Source organism: Equus quagga, chromosome 6 (assembly GCF_021613505.1).
Source record: "Equus quagga isolate Etosha38 chromosome 6, UCLA_HA_Equagga_1.0, whole genome shotgun sequence".
In the NCBI taxonomy this organism is placed as follows: domain Eukaryota; kingdom Metazoa; phylum Chordata; class Mammalia; order Perissodactyla; family Equidae; genus Equus; species Equus quagga.
In genome coordinates, this window is record NC_060272.1 from 8,436,505 (window position 1) to 8,454,615 (window position 18,111).

Consider the following 18,111-nt stretch of genomic DNA (forward strand, 5'->3'; position numbering starts at 1 on the left):
TTGTCATCTACTGAAGAGTCAAGCTACAGCTGCTCTAAAAGAGTGGTATCGTGTGGGAAGTTACCTCCATGCCTTGGGAACCTTGAAGTCCCATGCTAGGAAAGTGATCCTAGGGCTCACAGAACAGAAAAACTCAGACCAGCCTAAAATGCTCAGGGACTACGGTTTATTAACCAGTTTAAAATACACAGCTAGAAGCAAGGGGAAAGAGATGGGGCAAATTAACAGGGTCGGGCACAAACAGGGCGGAAGGGCCGTGCGATGCTCACATGAGCCATCTCTATCTGTCACCTCAGTCATTCCTACAGACGAGGTGAGTGAGATCTGAGCAAGGTGCCCTGGGTCAATGATATATACCTGTTCTCTTGGAGAGACACAGGGACAAATGAGCCTAGACAATGGCTGTAGATTGCCAATCAGCCTGCTGAACAGCCATGGGATTTATCAGAATTTCTAGGATAGAAGACTCTGGAGCCAGAATGGGTGTCTCCAATGGGTGCCTGAGTCAAGACCTCACAAATATTGAGAGCTTGTTTATATTAAGTGTGTCCTGAATATGTAAGACTTCTTGCATATTTCGTGTATCCTGTCTTATCCATATTTAGAGTGTCTTGAATATTTAGCACTCTGATGGCTTCTGTTTATTTGGTGCCTTCTGTTTATTTAGGTATTTCTTGATCCTGTCTTCCTTTCTCTCTGTTTAATACCCACTATTCTATTCATTCACTATCTAACAAGTGTACGGGTATCATCTGTCCCATTTGTTTTCTTTTTTCAATAGCAGAAAGTTATTAAACAACACGAAAAACGAATATATGGATCTTACCTATGGGGTGACAGGCTTGAGGAAATATTTAAAATGCATGATTTTCAGCCTAGACAAATGACCTCTGAGTAGATTTGGGGGTCACTCAAAGAGGTCCTGAAATTGGAGTTATCTTACTAGGGACCCGTCCAACAGTCTCCATGAAGCCCAGCACATGAAGGCTCTCTCTGAAAGTTTGCCAAATTAGTGAATCCCTTACCTTCGCAAGCGTGAGTGAATTATCCTAAATGGTGTTGCTATAGCTCTTGGTGATTTCAGCCAGCCTGGTTTCACTTCACATCTCCTGTAATTTTCACAACAATGCTGTGAGGCAGGTAGGACAGGATTTGCCATGCCTAGTTGACAGATGGAGAACTGAAGTCCTGAAATGCAACTGGCTTGAAGTTACATATAGCCAGTCCCAGACGGAACTGATTCCAGAACTGAGATTTTCTGATTCTCAGTGTTCTTGGGCCGTGAGTCCTCCTTCTCTCTTGCTGTACGACCCCAGCCATGTAGCAGGAGCTGTGCCATCCTCCACTGGACCAGTACGATCTCCTGACTTCCAGTATGTAAACCGTGAACAACTGACTGTGAGATTAGTACAGTTATGAGACTCAAGTAAAGATGAAACAGCCTGTTCTGTGCATTGCGTGATTATTTCACTAATTTAAAAATATGTCTACTTTATTGCTTCCTTATCACTGGTCTATAAAAATGTCCTGGAACATGTGCAACACAGAAGTTTCTCTCTTAACAAGAGTGGCCTATGTTTATATTCCTAGAGGTTTGAAAAATAGGTTTATCAACTGTAAGGCACTTAGACACACAGTCACTTTTTTCAGCTTGCTATTTGGAGGGTTCTGCAGAAACCTGAGACATGATGGCCAGATGGGTGCCAGCCATATATAAGCCAATAAGCCTTCCAGAATCCTCCACTGCTTAGATATTTTGGACAATAGAAGCACTTGGCTGTTCACAGAGCCAGATTCACTCTATGTAGCCCTGCGAGGGGACTCATTCACACAGGATGTAAATTTGGCCATCAGCACCCCAGGAGGCAAGTGAATTAAACAATACTAGCCCATAAAAAAATCCCCCCTAAAATAATGATGACGTTATTCCTGAAGAATGAGTTTGTGATCTTTGTGCCTCAGAGAAGCTAGGGGGAAAACAAAAGATAGGAGGGTTTAACCAGGTATTTTCTGTCCCTCGTAGGGTAATGCTTCAAGAAATTGACCGGTCTGAGTCACTGGAGCCGACTGGCATACAGATGACCCCCTCCAGCTCGCGCTGGGCGGCCGCTGACTGTCTCTATTCAGACTGGCTTCTATGGTGGAGCCTTGGGATTTGTTTTTCCCCCTTAAATCGCCAGCTGTGGTCATTGACTACAGTTGTGAGGAGGCTGCTCTGAATTTAGTTTGGATTTCTCTAATTTTAGATGCATTAAAGAGCCCCAGGAAGGGATTTGTAATGGGTTACAACATTCTTTCATTTTTTGGCCAGTGAGTGTCACACAGCTGTGTGTATGTGTTTACACATCTGTGTGTGTGTGTGCGCGTGTGTACATGTATGGGAAAGATAAAGAGAGGAGGAGAGAGAAAAGGAACATAGAGGAAGCAAAGGAGTCGTTATCTGCCGCTTTGAGTTCTTATAGAAGCTATAATAACTTCAGTGTTTTTTAATAAAATGAACAGTGCAATTTCAAATGAAAATGTGCTCATAATATAATAATTGCATGCGGACATACGGAATTTTTTCTCTAAAAAATTCACTGTCATTTAGAATACATATTCAACAAATTATAATGTATTAATAACAAGATGGGAAGATGGCAGAAAACCTTTCTTCAGAGAATTCTGTGTAATTTGGAATTACAGTGAATGATCTAGTTTTCAGATCTTTGAGAACTTTCAAAAGCAGTAATAAATCTTTTGTCTAGCAACATAAAAATGTGATTAACCCCATGGTGGGAATACTGGGGTCAGAGATTCTTACTTTCATTTATGACACTGAGAAAAGGAAATATTAAATAGAATTCCTTTCAAAATGTATTACATCATCATAGACATTTGAATCACCAGATTACCTCTGTGTGTATATATATGTATATCCATATATACAAATAGTAGGAACCTATATCTTTAATCATTATGTTCCAAGACTTCCTAAAAACGTTCTCAATTTTCCTAACGACTCTACTTGCAGTCCACTTACAGTTAGCAACCCTAGATCGCTTACATCTGAGGCCCTGAAAAATAGCCCAATGCTTTCTACTATTTGCAAATTTTTTCATTCAGAGTCTGCACTAATATTTGAATTTGTTTTGTGCTCAACTAACATCGAAAGTATTCTTTCTTCTAGAGCATTCCAAATATAATTTTATCACTTGAGCTCTATAAGGAACTTGCACAAAGCTATGTCAGTGAGCACTATGTATGTATACATTTAAAAATCCAATTTTCATTTTGCTTAAAATAATAATTAGCCACCATTTATCAGGTGCCAGGAGCTCTGCTAACCATTTTCAAACATCCTTTTAGTAAATTCTTACAAAATCCTTGTATAATAGGTATTATTATATTTATTTTTATTGATAACTAAGTGAAGCATAGGGAATTTGTTAAGTAATTTGCAGGAGAGATCAAAGCTAGTAAGTTACAGAGCAGAAATTCTAAAAGAATTATCTTATATTGTCTCTTTTGGAAATATATATTCTTTTATTTATTCAAACTATTTTAATTTAAGAGAAAAATGGTATAAATATTCAAGGATAGTTAACAACAGTATGCATGTCTGTTTCCTGTAGATGTCCTGCACTATGTAATTACCAATAAGCTTTTATTGGTACCATACCATAGAACATATATGGGAATTAGTTCCTTTTACTTTGTAAGATTTTTATCCCTAATTTTAGAGTCAACATAAACCCTGTTTAATGTTAGTTCAATACTTTTAAGAGTTGAGACTCATTTTTAATTTTCTCTTTGGGAAAAGTATAATATAATGTGATAGCCTGGTTATGATGCCCGCCATGTTGATTGGGGTAGATGGATTCAAATGACCCTTAGAATTAGTCAAAATTTCTTCTCTGATTAAAAAAAAGTTTCCTTGTATTTTGGACACATAAAAAGTCATATATGCCTTATCATTTTTTGAAGTCTTGAGTTAGGAAAACAGGTGTGCTTATCACATCTTCTCTGCATAGCGAATAAAGGAGTGAAATTTGTTAGTGAATCAGATATGTGTATGTATAAAGATTGTTAAGGCAGGTAAGAAGTTTAGAGGGAATTCCTTCCCACTGTCAGGTAAACTGGGCAGTGGGAACGTAGGCTGAGACTTCTCTGATTGCTTCCAGCTAGACCAAAAGATCTTAAGGTAAAGCTTTTCCTGAAAATATTGGAGGCAAATATTGACCTATTTTCATCCATTGGAAAGTTGTCATCACATGAGTGTAGGCATATTTTTCCATGGAAGCCATCTTAATTGACTTCTTTGATTATGAAGTAATACTCTCTATGCCACTAAATTAGCAGGCAGAGATCAGTTTAGGGCAACCGAAGTTCATTCATAATTTGTCATCTCTTTCAGTGGCATCTTGAAACTACCACAAATTGCTCAGATGATTTTGTTTCTTTTCAACTGAAGTAGAATCATTGAACACTTTGGGCTTTTATTTTTACTCTTTTCCCCTGTCTGATTGACTTGGTGCTACTTGGGCTGTGTAGTATGAAATTGTCAATCATTTTTGCCAAGATGTGTGTAGATAATGATACTTTGTCTCTGAAGGGTTCAGAGCTCTGTGTGTCTTCTGTCAGACTTTCCCTGTGCCTCTATGCAGAGAACTGAGCAAAGTTAATGAGCTTTTCCAGGTAGATATACTGCAAGAAGTGAATGAGGACTAAAAGTAATAAATATTAACAAGGATTCATTAAAAAACGCTTTTCAAATAAATGCTACATACTTTCCTTTATCCAAATAACAGCATTATCACTAATGAAAGTTAGTTGGCCCCATGTTGGCCATTCAATTCTTAACTCAAGATGTAGTATATACCAATATTTCATCTGTAAGATGAATGGCAGTGTGTCTCTATCATCTTTTTAAACCTATATATTCTATTTATTTAAAAGCCACCAGGGTTGCTTCTCAAATTATACATATTACATTATAGGGGATATTTATTAAGTCAAAAGGCAATTGAAACAGTTGATCTAATACTTTTTCTTTCTTTCTACTATCAGAATTCCAGGTAATCTCCAATCCACTGCCTTTTCCTCCACCAGTGAACCTTACAAGCAAGTCGCAGACATGATTTACAAACATCTTGGACACCAGTGTATCTGCTTCATCTCCAAGTTCTAGAGCACTGCTTGCTTTATGTGCTTCTTCCCATTCTAGCTATTCTAAAGACTTTCTTTTGAAGTCAGGTCTGGTCCTTCTGCCAGCTTAACTGATCAGTGGTGACTGAGGGTTGTTTTTGTTTTGTTTTGAGTGGTGGTTGGTTAGAAGTTCTTGTCCTCTTGGAATTTCCATTAGTCTACTTAAGCACCCCAAATAAACATGATCTTGCTAAAAACACTAAGGTAATGGAGATTCAGGAGAAGTCACTTAACTGCCACTCTCCTCTTCCCACCCCTAAGATTATTTCTGCCCCTAAGTTGCTTCTAGATAGAAATTTGGCAAGCATACTAAATTAGACCATCTCTTTTCAAAGAACATTGTGATGTGTTGCCATGCTTTCTGACCTTGGATCCTTAGTATCAAATTAGTTCCTAAATTATCATATTTCTTATCTATTTTCTCCAGCTAGACTTGCCCTAGTGATTTTGCATCCCTAATGGAATCCTTATCCAGCCAGCATCTTAAACTAAGCATTGCCTTGGCTAGCTGCTTTGAATTGTGCGCGTGTGTGAATGTTTTTAAACTAAGAAGTGAGAATGTTGTTAAAAGAAACCATTAACGTTTCATCTGGAGGAAAACTATGGAATAAATTAGATCATACTCTTATTTTTGTCTTGTTCTTTGAAAAGGTTTTGATGAAGCTTTCATAGAGACACAGATGTATAGTAATGAAGGAGAAACTAACCTCATGCAAGGCTGGAATTGGTGTTATGGATACCAGGAAGCCTGTTGCCTATCTTATATAGCTCCTCAAATCAACTAACTAGCTGAAGTGTCATTTTTGAACATGACTTCCTTTGGCCTACATTGTCTCATGAGGATAAAGAACAGTAAGTACTTAAGATTTTATTAGTCACACACATCTTAGTATGAATTTTTTAAGAGAGTGGAATCAATGAAGAAGCCAGCACCCCAAAGATATATGCATTTCTCATTGTCAGTGGACACTGCTGGAGAAGACTGGGCTTGATCCATATTGGAGATACCCCATAAGGTAGCAAGAGGCTTCTGTTTGGCTCACCTGTTGTGGGAACTAGGGAGGGGGTGAAAGAGGTAACAAGAGACTGATCTCTCATTTTAAGAAAATGTGCATTGTAGAGGTTCCCACAGAACTTCCTGCAGAAAATGCATCTGAGCATTTTGACTCATGCTACGAAGACATTATTGACAGCAATGAACATTAGAGAAGTACAAACAGAGAGAACAAGACCTTTGTCCAGGGAATGAAGAAGAAGTTTGTCTGTTTCTCTCTCCCTCCTCCCCACTCCCTGGCTGGAGATGCTAAAACAGTTAGAGGGAGGAGAGAGGACCCAACTCCTCCTGCTCGACCCCGTAGGTCCTACAGATTTTATTCTTACTTGTTTCTGGGAAGGGGAGGAAAAGTGCTTTAAATCAAATACAAGACTGTCTAATACAAGAAAAAGGACCAAGTGTTAAAGACTAAAATAAAACTATTCAAATAACTCAAAGTGGCTAAAAGTATATACTTTGGCCTGAAGGCACAAAGGGAAGCAGCTACCTTGGGAAAGAGAGTCCCAAAGTAGAAGGGGACATTTATTGGAATAGTAAAACCATTTCATTATGCTGATGAACTGAGACTTCTTACATATTGCAGTTACATTACTTTTTGTGTTATTGAGCACTGACCTGGCTCATCTTGGGTGCTATAGAAGACAGCTTATGGCCGTGAATCACACTTTTGAAATGAATTGTAAATTCTTTATAATGTATGTTTATTCTTTGACATATAGCACCAGCTATCCTAGCACATCTGTCTTGGTTTAGCCATGGTTTAAAAATATATTGAAGGGCTGGCCCTGTGGCCTAGCTGTTAAGTTCAGCACACTCTGCTTCAGTGGCTCGGGTTTGTGGGTTCGGATCCCAGGCACGGACCTACACCACTCATTAGCCATGCTGCAGCAGTGACCCACATACAAAAAGCAGATGAAGATTGGCACAGATGTTAGCTCAGGGCTAATCTTCCTCAAGCGAAAAAAAAAAAGAGGGAGATTGGCAATGGATGTTGGCTCAGTGCTAATCTTCCTCAACAACAACAACAACAACAACAACAACAACAACAAAATATCCAAAATGATTCCATTCGCACAAAAATGAAAATGACAGAAGCAAGCTTACGGTCAGTTTATCATCAAATGTGATTTGAGATGTTGAAAGAATGAAAGTGGAGCTGCTTATGCTACTGTAGAGATAGGAGCCTGAATGAGATATAGCAAATTAGCTTCAAAGCTTAGGATATGGAATAAAGACTAGAAGCTTGTTGAATAGGGCTAGCATTGTGTTTTGAAGTCTAAGTTCTGCTGGTCAGTTGTCAGCAGACAGAAGAGCTTGCCATCCTAACTTGACCCAACTAGTTCATCTAAGACACATATCAAAGGAAGATTGCATATTTGAATAGCCCCTCCCTGAGTAGTAACATATTAGTTATACATAAATATTAGCTGCAAATTAGTTGTTATATATTTCCCATAGAGAGATCCTGCAGTCCATAGATACAGTTAAATAGGCAGTTAAAAAGATGGCTAATAAAGATTGATATTAAGTGAAAAGGTATGATTTAGTATTAAAATTATTTTAGATTTAGCTCCATTAATTTTAAAGTTAACACTATATACTAAATTTATGCTGAAAGGAAAAGGTGATTCAACTCTAATTTTTATCTAGAAGTTTTAATTTGTAACTGATTTCCCATAGCAGTTGTATAATTTTTTTTACAAGCAAAAAACCAATAAACAATATAAATATCATGTTGATATTTATTAGTCTAATTAGTTGCATTTCCAAAATCCATTTAACATTTAAGATTAAAAATTCCATGATCCTCTAAGGAAGAAATATCATCACCTATCATGAAATGAAGCAGAGCTTACAAAATTACATAGTTTTGTATTTTATGCTTTAATATGTCTAATGCATATTAGCTATAAAATGGATTTGCATATAAGTGATTTTTAGAGCCTATATCTTGTAACTTAAGAAATAACCATTATGGCTTTCATGGAGAACAGCTAAACTTATTGTTTTTATATCTCATCATGATGAGGTGTACCAGCTCATTAAAGCTCCTCATATGCCCCCCACTGTCTGTATCTGGATGCAAACATGCCATCTGACTGGAGTGTGGGGTCCGGCTATCTCCACAGGCCTCCACAGAAGGTCACTCTGACCTGCTGCACATTTTTATGTAAGAACTGCTTTTAACAATAAGCCACTAGTGTACTTGTTTCTAGACTGACTTGAGTTTTTGGCACAATATGAAAAGCATTTGGAAAGTGTAAGTAAAAGCCTTCCGTTTCAGAAGAAATAATGGCCCCATTTGCCATGGAAACCGGAGGACTTTATGAAAATGCACTCAACTGTTTTCTGAAGTGAGCCTAAAATTATTCTAAAAATAAGTTGTATTCCTGGCATCTACTAGCCAATGCACAAAGATTTCATCTCATATGTTTTCCCTGTTAGAGAAAAAAGCCATACCATTTGAATATTTCATTTTTCCTACTGTTCAGAAAGTGTAGGGATATATATGTTACACACAGTAGGGAATCAATAGAATTTTTAATTACATTAAACTGAATGTCTTTTGAAAGGCTTGAGATAATAATTTGACTCCTGCCTCTGAATGTAGACCATAATTAAGGAGACTAAATATAGGATTTGTCCTCAAAGTTAGAATGACTCATATTTAAACTTTTTTTTTCCTTTTTGTACAGATTGTTTTTATTTATGTCATGGGAAACAAACAAAATAGTATGCTTAAACGATTGTGAAAAATTTAGCAAAGCAATGTGAGTGGCTGAAACAAAGGCCTACGGTCTCTGACTAGAAGTCCGTGTTATAGAGCCCATCATTGTATCCAGACACTTTAGTTGTTTACGTGGGCACAGGAGCAGCGAAGGGGTGAAGCCACGTTCCCACTCAGTTGTGGGTACCCAGGACCTTTGAAGGGACATCTATTGCTTAATTCAAGTCTCAAGAGGCCCCGTGCTAGGAGGCAAAGTGTTATTTGTTACCTAGAAGGCCCAGCTGACAGTCTGAAAGTATGAAAGAGCAGAGGAAATAAAATCCTCAAATGGGATGCGCCAAGAGACAAATACGGTCCAGACAGGCAAGATTCACATTTACATCCACGTATCCTCATCAACCTGAGAATCTATTCATAAAGTCCCAGAATCACATTGGACAGATTAGGTCATTGGTTAACAGAAACATTCATTAAATCAGTTTTCACTCAATAAACATGTATTGAGTGCCTGTGTGTTCCAGGCACCCTGTTGGCAGCTAGGATAAAGCAATGACTGATCCCGGCCCTCAAATATTTATTGTTCCGTGGTGGTAAAGATGCCTAAGAACTCCACAGATGCTATTGTAAGAAGGAGAGAAAACTGCTTTCCTAAACCTACTTGAGAGGTGACCAAGGAATTTACAGGGGAGACACTGGCAGAAATTTGGCTCACTGGCTCCATTGCCCATAATTCAGGGGGCCATAAATACATAATTTATCATCCACAGCAGGATTCTTAGAGAGTGAACCAGGGCCCCAGGCATGAACAGGACTCTTTGGGGGATCAGCATAAATAATCAATCTCTATATATACCTGATGCATGTTTTGGGGACCAACTAAACAGTTTATTTTCCGTATAATTTACCATCGTTTAATTGGTAGGATTCTAAAGGACCTTTATTTTACAATTTGCAGATAAATAAATTACTAAAATAGCATGCTGTTAAGAGCCTGGTGGTAAAATCTTGTTGACCCAACTCCAGATGCTGGTAGCAGAGATTCAGCCTGACAGGCAAGCCTGTGTTTCAGGAATAGGACTCTGTCTTAGTCAACATCTTTATGACCAGTTACATGAAGTTATGGCGGACCTGCTTGTCATATGTGCAAATAACCCAGTGTAGGGAGGGCTAATGAATACCCTGGCTCCAAAAAGTTCTTAATAAGCGGGAACAATGGGACAGGTTCTTTTTTTAAAAGTTGGTCCATTGTGCAAGATAATGTAGATGTAAGATTGTGCACTTAAATTTCAACAAACAAACAAAATCTACTGCGAAAATATGACAAGGAAGAAATGTGGCTTAGCAGCAGTATTTGTCAGAGAACAAATACGTCTTAGCTATTAATGCTAACTCTCGGGTGGTAGCATAAAGCTTTGGAAGAGATTTTATAGAAGGGATTCATGCCTTAGCTGGAAAATTGGCAGGAATGTAGCTTCCAATCCTGAGAGTCTATATTCTGGAACTATGAGAGCAGACACTGTAGCTTATTCACATTGGTCCCCTAGCTATAGAAGGCACCTAGACTATATTTGCTGAATGAACCAATAGATGCATTATGAACTCTGAGAGCTTAAACGACGGAGTGGACAGATTTTGTACAAGTCCCCATCATCTTTCACTTGTGACCCATCTGCCTCCTTCCCTCAGATCTTCACATCCCGTCCACCCTCTCCTGCCCTGTTCTCATTGCCCTCCTTTGTAAATACAGTTACAACATTGAATATCAGCCTATGTAACCAAGAAGCACTAATAATTTTGTGAAGGCAGTTCTTGTAAATCAGTAGCAAAATATTTTTTTCTTCCTATGTCCAAGAATTATTTATATAACAGTTATGAAACATTTCTAGAAGATAATCAGCAACCTCACCTCACAGCTAGTGAATAGACTGGTTTGAACAAGGTTTTCCTAAAATATCTTGTTATCCACACCCATATTTACTTTTGTTTCTCCTGGAGGCAGAATGTTGCTCCCAGATACAGGCTGAGTGTTTGTGTTGAATTTGTACACGTCCAGGAGAAGAAACGGCGTTTATGCTTTCTAATCTATCCCATCCCCTCATGAAATTGAGAGTCCCTGTTTTATCTCTTTTTGCCCATCCTAAATCCTCTTTCAATTAGCCAGTTGGTTGAGGATAATGTGGATGACTAGGGCATGAATTACCTTGACTGCCCAGTTCCGCTGCTTAAATCTGCAGGGTAATTACCAAATGGTCATTGCATTTTACACTATGCCCAGCTGGACCTGGCCTAACAGAGGTAAACTTCTTTATTTCATGATTATTTAAAGATAGAGTGTCAAAAACCTATTTATCAAAGTGTTGTAAAATTCTTACACATATATTTATTAAAAACTGGAAGCACTATTTTATGTATAAATTATAAATTATATATTATTATAGTCTATTTCAGAAATAGAACTCATGTTATAGGCATTTTTTAATGAAATGGTTTAATTTAATCTGTTTAAACTATTTCTTGATAAAATAGTTTGCAGTAAATTCTGCTGCAAAGTAAACTTCTGCCAGTCAGCTCTATTGTGCCCAAGATCACCGTTACTCAATTTGAACTGCTTTATTTTTTAATTTTAAAATGTTTTAGGTAGACATTGTTTTGAAGAAATGTTTCAATTTCATTATTGCTTAGACAACCCTGTTTAAAAAGCCACATATTTTTTAAACAATTTCAAACTCTCCCAACTTTACAACCAGGGTAAATATACGTGTGTACGGTTGTCATTGCTGGATGTTGCAGTCTGCTTTCTATGCAGTTCTGCCACAGAATAGCCACTCATTCGGCAACAGTGTGTTTAGAGAAAGGAGAGAGCAGTCCATGAAGCTGAGCTCTGCAATATCTCGATCTTGCTTGGATCTTGCTTGTGAACGGCAACTCATCTCCCCATTTGCTGGAAGAACAAATTTGGACACTGGCTTTGGCAACCTAATGCGCATGCTTACTTCTGAAACAAAAGAGTTTGTTGTTTGTTCAAGGACAAGTAAACTTACTGGGCATGGATGACATGTTAATAATGGGAAATTTAGCTTGATGCTGATCATTTCTCAGTATTTTTGATCTTTGGAGCTTGGAAATGCATACTGCCACTTCTTCTTTTGAATCTATAGGACCAGTATCCCTCAAGTAACAGACATTTGCATTTGTAATTTTGGTAAATTAAGACTCTTCTAGAAATTAAAGTAGAGACAGGCATTTCCATGTAGGTTTGCAGTGGCTACGTGACCACCAGGTGGGGATATGATAGAAGGAATTCAAGTGCAGTACACAGTAGGTGCTCAAAAATTACTTGCAAAAGTTGTTTAATGTGCTAATTTCCTGCTTTTTTTCTGATAGATCTTATTTTTTATCACTCTCCCTTGAAAAATACCACAAACATAAACAAATACATGAGTAGAATAACTTCTACCTTCAGAGGAAACAGAAACACCCATTTATCATAGTTCAGCGGGCGCTAGCCAACCAAGCTACACATCACAAATATACAAATTTAAGTTCTCAAAGGGTTTAGAGCAAAGGATCTAATGATGAATCGCCTTTGAAGACTAGACATCTAATAGTTTAAAACACTTTATTAGATGGTCTGCTGTGTGACTTTGGGCAAATTACCTAATCTCTCTGGGTGTTATTTCCTCATCTTAAAATGGGGCAAATGATAGGACCCAATGCATAAGATTATTGTGAGGACTAAAGGAGTTAATATAAGTAAGGTGCTTTGAACAGTGGCAAATAACAGGCATTATATACATACCTATTATCAATATTAATATTTGTTAAAATATATAGATTTAAAATGTTTTCTGTTACCACTGTCTCTACCAGAGCAGCATGGATTATGGTTCTAAAGAGCAATCTGAACTGTGAGAAAATAGCTCAATTTTAACGAATCATGTGATATTTAAAGAGACCTCGATTATGCAATAGCATCATGAATGTACTTTTCCCCATTCGAAGATGTTATGGCCAAGTGATCACCCCTGAAATGTCAAAACCTGTGTAAGAAGCTTGATGGTCATCTTTCTAAATGTATTCTTTATTTCACTGACTTGATACTGTGGTACATATTTTTATGGATGGCGGTTATTTTGTAAACGTCAAGTGTTTTATCTGAATGTTCCAACGCTGGCATGAATTGGAAGAGCTCTTTGCTCCTCCACAAGGTGGCCAGTGATGCTGTGATGTTAGAGCTGCTGTCTCCTCCTTCTTCCTCTTCCTCTTCGTCTCCCTCCCATCCCCTCCTTCTTCTCCCCTTCGGACTGACACTGCCTAAGAGTGGCATTACATTTCCTGATTTTTTTCCCAGTATATACCAGAGAATTGAAGGACCTTTCATATGACGCTGCGTAGTTAAGTTTTAAAATAAGTAATGTTAGTTTTATCCACAATTCTAAGGCAATGGCCCCTTCTGGAGGACGTGAAGGAACTCCATTTCTCTGCTTTGAAGAGGATATACTCAATGACTGTTATTTCTACCAGTTTACACTTTCCCAGTTCTCTTTTGAGGACTTATGAGTTCACGGCTTTGTTTGGGATTGTAGACATTTGCGAATACATTTATTGCTAGCTACGTGGAAGAAAGATCTTCTGGGATTTTTTTTTTTGCTGCAAGTGAAAAAGAAAAAATAAACAGTTCACAAAATATGATCATCAAAATTGGAAGCTAATGTTGTCTCTTTACGCCAGCAAAATTATGCCTGCTGTGGACAGTTTGTTCCAATGAACACTTATTTATTTAACAGAGACTTCCTTGGAGGATCTGCCAAAATTTCCTGGGTGTTAAGGTTCAGGCAGCACAGTGAAGCAGTTAAATGGGAGAAAAAAGACAGCAAACTCTGGAGCGATAAATCACAACTAGGTGGACTAGGACCCTGGAGGGCAACCAAGACTGAAGAAGAGATTAAAGGGAAAATCTAGCATTTTCTATCGAAGTTATGTATTGTCAAGAAATTAAAAGGCTACTTCCAAGAAACTTCTTTTCTAAATAGCTTTCAAAATCCAAGCTTAATTCAGTAATTTGTTTCCCTTTTGTCAACTTCTGGCTTTAGCAAAGATACATAGCTACATGGTGTTCCATTAAATGCTTCTTTTGCACGAACAAAATTGGGAAATAATTCTCAGTCGTTCTTTTGTCAATGGGACTTTTCAAAGACGTGCTGGGTATAATCATCTTGTAATTTCTGATCACAGGTCATTGGAGCCTCAACTCGGGGTTTGTAAGGTGAACCCTAATTATTTTAATCTAAGCAGTTAATTCCTGGGGAGGTAGGTGGTTTCAGCTTGCCGAGGGACAAAGTTCATGCTTTGGCCTAAGACTCATAGAGGTTTGGCACAGTTTGGAGGTTGGCAAGTGAGGTTCAGAAGAGGGGTGAGTTGAGTCAGAACCCGTAAATGCTGCCTTAACCCCTGGAGGGCTGAGGGTCAAAGAGAAAACCATTCCTTGGCATAAAACTGCTAAATCTCTAGACTCTAAACTCCTTTAGAACTGCTGATAATGGTGATTTATAACTAGGCAACTGGGTTATAAGGAAAACAATTTTTAAAGCTTTCATAAAGGCAAGTGATATAAATGTTGGTGTTAGAAAATAATTTTAGGGAAATATTCTCTATCTGAAATAGCAAAAATCATCCAGCTGCTCAACTTCTTCTACTTCACATTAATTTAAACCTGTGAACCCTAAATTGTCCTAATTAAAGTCTGTCATTAACTCTTAAATCTCAACTTGGCATAAAGACTCTGGCATAAAGTCACATTACATATTTTCACCCAGCCATAAATTATCAAATTACTTCATGAGATGTTTCTTATGAAAAACAGGATAAGCTAAGGCAATAGAATACGTGATGTGTGTGATTTTTGGTAAGTTTATTATGCAATTGCAAAGGGCAATTTGTGCCATTTATTTTTTAATTGGGAAAGAAAGTAAACCATTTCTGTAGCTTCTCGGTGCAGAAAGGATCCTAGAACCTCTGCAACTGTCAGAGGAGGAGGCATCGGACATACACACAGGGAGGGATCCTTGCGGCTGTGAAAATACTGTAGCTGCACCAAGTGGCACACATGTAAGGGCCCATCTCCCCCTTACTTCAGGCTTTATACTAACTTTCTTAACTTGTACAACTGTCCTCAGCATTTTTATTGATAAACATGTATTGAATATCTCCATGCACAAGGTCCCTTGAGAAACACAAAGATAACCAAGTTGCATTACATTGCCCGAGTGGCGTACAGTCTAGTTGAGGAGAAAAGACATAAATACATGAAAATAGATCTAAAACAATATAGGATGCACATGTCTAGTTCAGACAAAAAGGACAGTGAGTATTGTTAGTGTGGGAAGGCAGTCTCAGGCATGTGGTCTTTCAACCCCCACTCAGCCGTGCAAGAATGGGCCTTGAGCCTGGAGCACTTCTTTAGCAAGAGATAAGGAACCCTCACAGTCTAGGCTGGGCTTATCACCTCATGAGGAAATATCTTTCTCAGTTTTGGACTCACTGTGGACTCCTTTGTTCTGCTTAAGTGCATGTGTCAATGCCCCTCAGGCATGTCCCCAGCTTGCTGTGTGTCAGACCCGAGGGGAAGTGGGAGATGTGGTCTACTGTACAGTGGATCCACTGGCCCCGGGGAGACCACCACATCGCAAAGGGTTCCATGCCGTACACTCTTTCTCCTCTGCTGTAAGTAAACACTGGGCCACTTGAGCCTGGTGTGCCTGCTGTCTGTTCTCGGAGACCTCAAATCCTGCACTGGTCTCTTCTGTGGGTGGCACTTACCTGCCTTTTAACCTTGGCTACACTGGTTAGTTACATTCTGTCCTGTCATACAGCCACACCACCTCATGAGCAGTGGAACAATTAGAGTTGAGTAGTGGAAGGGATAGCATTCAGTGTCAATGGTCTAGAGAGATTCATTGAGGAAATAGACTTTGAGCTGGACATTGACAATGGGTTGGATTTTGATAAATAAAGACTCAGCAGCCCTTCCAGTCACATGTTTGGCATATGGAAATATATAGAGAGTGAAAATCAAAGGGTGTGCTGAGGGGCTGGAACGAAGGCTTGTCTGACTGGAGGGGAGAATTTATGCAGCAAAACAGTGGGTTGAAAGGTTGGAAAAGTAAATCAGAGCTGAGATGATGATGGCACAGTCCCCTTGAAATTGATCCCTAGCTAGGTCAGTAAATTACAATTCAGAAAATGTATCAAGGAATCATTTTCAGAAGACAGATGCCCAATTACCATATAAGAATTTCAGCTGGAGTGTAAGTTTGGACTGAGGAGGCTCCCCAAGATGGATGCTGATGCACTCTAGTGATACTGAAAATACTTACTGCAGGTACAGTAAGGGCCCTGGCCCATCAGAGTAGGGGCAAATCAGAAGAATTTCAGTCCTGCCACAGACCTGAGGAAGGCAGTGGAGGTCCACTTAGGACTTTTGAGCTGTGGAGAGATGCAATTAATGTGAATCTGAGAAAAACTGATAAACCACAGTGGAAAGATGAAAAGGAATAAGGCATGCAATCCAGTTTGGATGTATTCAGAGACTGACTTATAGTTGGAGCAGCTGGAATATAAATGAAGGGAGACACATGAATAGATTTGGAAGATGCATTAGTGTAAGAGAGTTGGGGAAGATAAAGTTCTTTCTGAAGACTGGCATCTATTTACAGGGAAAACTGAGAATACCCTTAACAGAAACAGAAATAGCAATTCTGTTGTGGGTATGTTCAGATAAAGAAAGAAGAGTTATGGAAGGATTAAGATATAGAGTCAGACAGCCCTGGATTTGAATCTTGGCTCAGGGCTCAGCCTCTTCTAACAGTCGTCCTTGGACATGTCACTGGATCAATTCAATTTTTTCATTTGTAAAACATAAATACAACAGTATGTCTTCCAAAGTGTTACAAGATTGTATTAGTCAGGGTTCTCCATGTAACATATGTAACACAACACTACATATATATGTATAAATGCTACATATATACATATATACATGTATATATACATACATATATGTATAAATATCTATGTAGTTCCAATCTGAGTTCAAGGGCCTGAGACCCAGGAGAGCTGATGGTGTAAGTTCCAGTCCAAAAGCCATCACGGTTAGGACCCAAGAAGAGCCAATGTTTCTGCTCAAGTCTGAAGGCAGGAAAAGACCAATGTCCCAGCACAAGGCTGCCAGGGAGGAGGAAATTCCCTTTTACTAGGGAGAAGTTCAGCCTTTTTGTTCTATTCAGTCTTCAACTGATTGGATGAGGCCCACTCACGTTGGAGAGGCCAACCTGCTCTACTCAGTCTACTGATTCAATGTTAATCTCATCCAGAAACACCCCCACAGAAACACCCAGAATATTGTTTGACACATACCTGGGCACCCCATAGAACGGTCAAGGTGACACATAAATTAGCCGTCACGGAGGCCAAGTAGTATAATGGATGTAAAAGGATCAGTGAATTGTGCTGCATATGTAGTGTGTTACCTAATTGAATGCTCTGTAAAGATCTCTTATTGACAAAGATGATCATATAGCTGTGAGACAAAGATCCTGAAATATCCAACAGGTTTGTGTTTAGGGTTTGAGAGTTTGAGACGTTCCATCACACTAAGATGTTAGATTCATAAAATTAGAATAAAGTTATTTTAAAAAATGAGTATAAAATCGTGTTGTGGAATAAGAAAAGAAAGCACAGAATGAAAAAGTGAATGGACATTTATTGAAGTTTCAAGAATGCAGGGAAGGTCAACAGCGCCATGAAAGAATGCAGAATGAGGCAACGGCTTATATTTGGAAATAAGCCATCACTGGTGACCTTTGAGAGTTCAATTTCAGCTGACTTAGAGAGTGATTCTGAAATGCTTCCAAGATCAAGAGGCAGTCAAATATCAAGGTATATTCTACTAATCACCATTCTTAGTCGAGAAACTTACCATGGATATTGTATTAATTTCCACGGACTGGGTGGCTTACACAATGGAAATTTATCATCTCACAATTCTGGAGGCCAGTAGGCGGAGATTAAGGTGTCAGCAGAGTTGGTTGTTTCTGAGAGCTGTGAGGGAGAAGCTGTTTCAGCCTCTCCCTCAGCTTCTTCT